The sequence below is a fragment of the Euphorbia lathyris genome, chromosome 8, assembly GCF_963576675.1.
Source record: "Euphorbia lathyris chromosome 8, ddEupLath1.1, whole genome shotgun sequence".
Classification (NCBI taxonomy): Eukaryota; Viridiplantae; Streptophyta; class Magnoliopsida; order Malpighiales; family Euphorbiaceae; genus Euphorbia; species Euphorbia lathyris.
In genome coordinates, this window is record NC_088917.1 from 85,849,077 (window position 1) to 85,852,938 (window position 3,862).

A 3,862-nucleotide genomic window follows, 5' to 3' on the forward strand; every position below is an offset into this window, starting at 1 on the left:
AAGTTTGTAGATTAAACAATTTTGAGTATTTTTAAAACAAAGATATTTTAGTTTTATCCACTAAAAATATCCTAATAAACCTATAATAAATTATTTGTTGTTTATATTTAAAATATGATGATATTAGATTTTAGAAATTAAGCAAACAATAACAGTGGGAGGGAAAAACAACATTTGCAATTAACAAAAATGACAAATGCATAGACACCACTTATAAAAGTGGGTCAAATGTCAATATTTAGCATTTATGTGTTTTTGAAATATATATGAACACTTTTTATTAAATATTTTACCATATACTTTTCATTAATCAAGTTTACTTAAGGAATGGGGTAAAGGAATAATACTATTTTTGGACTAATATAAATGTCATATATTTAATTGCAAATGTTTTTAGAATATTTATAGACATTTTTCATCAAATCATTTTCTACAGACTTTTCATTAGTCATGTTTAGGAATGGGGTAAGGGAAAGTGTTTTTGGACTGGCATTGGGGCTATAAATTTGCTTGCAAATGTTTTAGGATCAAATTTTACCCTAACGTTTTTGTAGAAGTGCAGATTTATAGTCTTAACGTTGAAATGATGCAAATTTAATCCTAATATTTTTAAGCAAGATCAATTTTATCCTTAAATTATTGAGACCTTCCAAATTTTTTTGTTGATATATTGAAACCGTTTTGTATATTTTTTGATTGATATTTATGGTTATATTAATAACAAAGTAAACATTTTAGATGGCTTGATAAAAAAAATTGATTAACTTATACGTGGTAAACTTATTTGTTAGTATTTTAACAAATTTTTTGTAAATGTGTTAGTAACACATTAAAATGTGACAGCAGTAAAACCAGTTTTTTCAAATTTATAAAAATGCCATATATCATTCCATTAGCTTAAAAAGCACAAATATAATACGAAAAGTAAGAGGAGTAAAACCTCTCACCCATATAGGTTACTGATACAGATCGGGTAACGGGCGATAGTTTTCAATCGTAAACTACCAAAGATATTCTCAAGTTAAACTTGAAGGACCCGTGAAACCCCCGGATTCACAAGCTAAACTTGTAGGAATTAGAAATCCCCATTGTTAAGAGGGATGAACCTTAAAAACACTCTCAAAATATAATTTGATTGATAAAAAAGTTGTTTCATCCTTATAAAATGGGGGTTTAAATACTTCCCCTAATGATAACAAAAGACAAGGACTACCCCTACTAGGGCTACAATAAGGTTATCAACAAAAGGGTAAAATAGGTGATACGCCCCGACAATTCAATACAAACGTACAGGTACGGATTGTCAGGGTTGTTGGTGAATTCCTTCGGGAGGAAGTAAACCTGACGATCCGTCCAGGAATAGCTTGAGGATCCGCCTCTCGTACGCCCCAGTGATCCGCCACTCTAGTGCCCCTCTTAGGATCCGCCAGGATGTGTCAAGGATCCGATGCGCCTAGGATCCGCCGGTTCTAATGAGTGATGAAGAAAAGAAGACTTAAATAGGTAGAATGTATATCCTTCCTTATTTAAGGAAGGAAAGCTTGTAACTATCCGTCTTTAAACAAGGGGGGGAAGTTCACTCCTTGTAGAGGAAGTAATCTCTATGACCCGCCTCAGTTATTCAGCCGGTATACGCCATTAGGTGCGCATGATGTCGTATTGCCCATATCTGAATATGATCTGCCAGGATTCAATGTAGAGTGAGATCCGCCAATCTGGGTCGTAGTAGATACAATAAGTAGATCCGTCGAAGTAGATATACATCGACAGAAACACAATGAATAGATATGCCAAGGTAGACCCACTCAGGTAGATAATGGAAGTAGATACGTCGATGAGTAGATACGCCAATGGAGATATGTCGAAGTAGGTCCGCTCAACTAGATACCTAAAGGAGATACCTCAACGTAGACACATCGAAGAGATCCGTAGAGTAGATTTGTCGAAGAGATCCGTTGATGAGATCCGTCGAGGGGATCCGTTAAAGGAGATCCATCAAAGGAGATCCATCGGAGAGATCCATCAAAGGAGATCCGTCGAAGAGATCCACCGAAGAGATCCTTCAAAGGAGATCCGTCAAAGGAGATTCGTCAAAGGAGATCCATCAGAGAGATCCGTCAACGTAGATCCATCGGAGAGATCCATCGAAGAGATCCTTCAAAGGAGGTCGGCTGAAGAGATCCATCAAAGGAGATCCGTTAAAGGAGATCCGTCTAAGAGATCCGCCCAGGTAGATACACTTAAAAGAAAAAGATATACTAGAACTTTAAGTGTGTCTTCCTCCTCTTCTGAGTCACTTTTCCCACATACCTGACGAAATTTGTTACCTTGCTACTTCCCTAACCTGGACTTGGAATTTGTTAAAAAGATGTCCGCATCATATACGATCAGTACAAGATCCACAAAGGAAAAATAAACTATAAATGGCAATAAAAAAATACTACAAAGAGAAAAAAAAACCCATAAGAGGTACACATACAACAAAGATAGAAATCATATCCTTCTAGTAAGTCGAATTTCATTGAAATACCGTTGTAATCCATGCTTCATCATTTAGCCTCTTTCGGATATTCGAATCTGAGCTATTTTTATTTTTGCAACCACGCATATCTATAAATCTACAGATAAGATGGATTTTTTTCGCTCTTTTTATGACTGAAAAAAGATTAAAAGAAAAATGTATAGTTCACAAATGTGGATCTCGCGGAAATTGATCCACGTGGATGGACGGTCCTAAAAATATTCTGGTGAGTATTTTCTAAAGATATTAATATGATTCTAACCTCCACCACTTAGTCTCAAAAACTTCTATGTAAATTGATTCACCTCAAAAAAAAAAAAAAAAATTTGTTGCTTCAATGGTCCTGCCTTGCACCTTTGCTTCTGGTAATTCGCACATGCTTTCTTAATTTCTACTTGTAGAATATTAATTATTAGGTTAATGAGATTAAGGTTGTGGATATGGTTATCGCAGTGAAATGGCAACCACCGCCTCCAGGGTGGATAAAAGCTAATAATACTGATGCATCGGTAACAGGGGACTCAGCAGGATGCGGAGGTGTTTTCCCGGACTGCCAGGGCCAGTTTCAAGGAGCTTTTTTTATTCCGGGCAACTCTCCAGCACGCTTTTATCGCAGAGTTAAAAGCAGCAATTATGGCGGTAACACACGCGTTCAATAAAGGATGGGGTTTCAATTTTCCGTTCGCGCTGGTGCTCGGTTCCGTGGATCCTTTTCAATGATTGGAAAAACTGCATCAGGTTGATGAATCAGATGCAAGCAGTTGCAGCCCATGTGTTCGGTGAAGGTAACAAAGTGGCAGATTGTTCCTTGGGTCGGCTTAGTGATACGGAGCAATGGTGCGACTCTGCGTCCGCCGTCTGTTTGCCTTTAATCTTTGATAATGTTTCTAACCGAGCTGTGTTTTTCGGTTTCAGTAAATTTCTGACTATTGTGTATGTTTTCTTTTTTCTTCTTCATAATATTGGGTCGATATCTACAAATGAATGCCAACCTGATTGGGATGTTCTATCTTGTTGTTCCCTCCTCCTCACTCTTACTAAAAAAAGGTTGTGGTGTGGACATGGTTTCATGATGTGCCAGACTAGTGATCTCCATTTATTTATTGAATTTTATGTTTTCCCTAATTGAATAAAATGTTGATAATCATATCCATACATAGTGGGTCCGATGTCGACATAACATTTATGTGGTTTTGGACACTTTTCATTCCATAGACTTTTCATAGTCATGTTTGCTTAAGAAATGGGGTAAGAGAATTAGACCTTGTTCTTTATTACTTAATTTCAGTAACAATCAGTTCAGTTCAGTAGTAATCAGTTCAGTTCAGATCAGTTCAGTTC

The 3,862-nt window shown here is 36.5% G+C and overlaps 1 long non-coding RNA gene across 1 annotated transcript; it reads left to right on the forward strand.

Annotated features, from left to right (window-relative positions):
- Positions 1-2,743: 2,743 nt before the first annotated feature.
- On the forward strand, positions 2,744-3,594 carry LOC136203462 (uncharacterized). Its single transcript, XR_010674847.1, has 2 exons — positions 2,744-2,886; positions 2,975-3,594. It is a non-coding gene; the product is annotated as an uncharacterized lncRNA (long non-coding RNA).
- Positions 3,595-3,862: the final 268 nt, after the last annotated feature.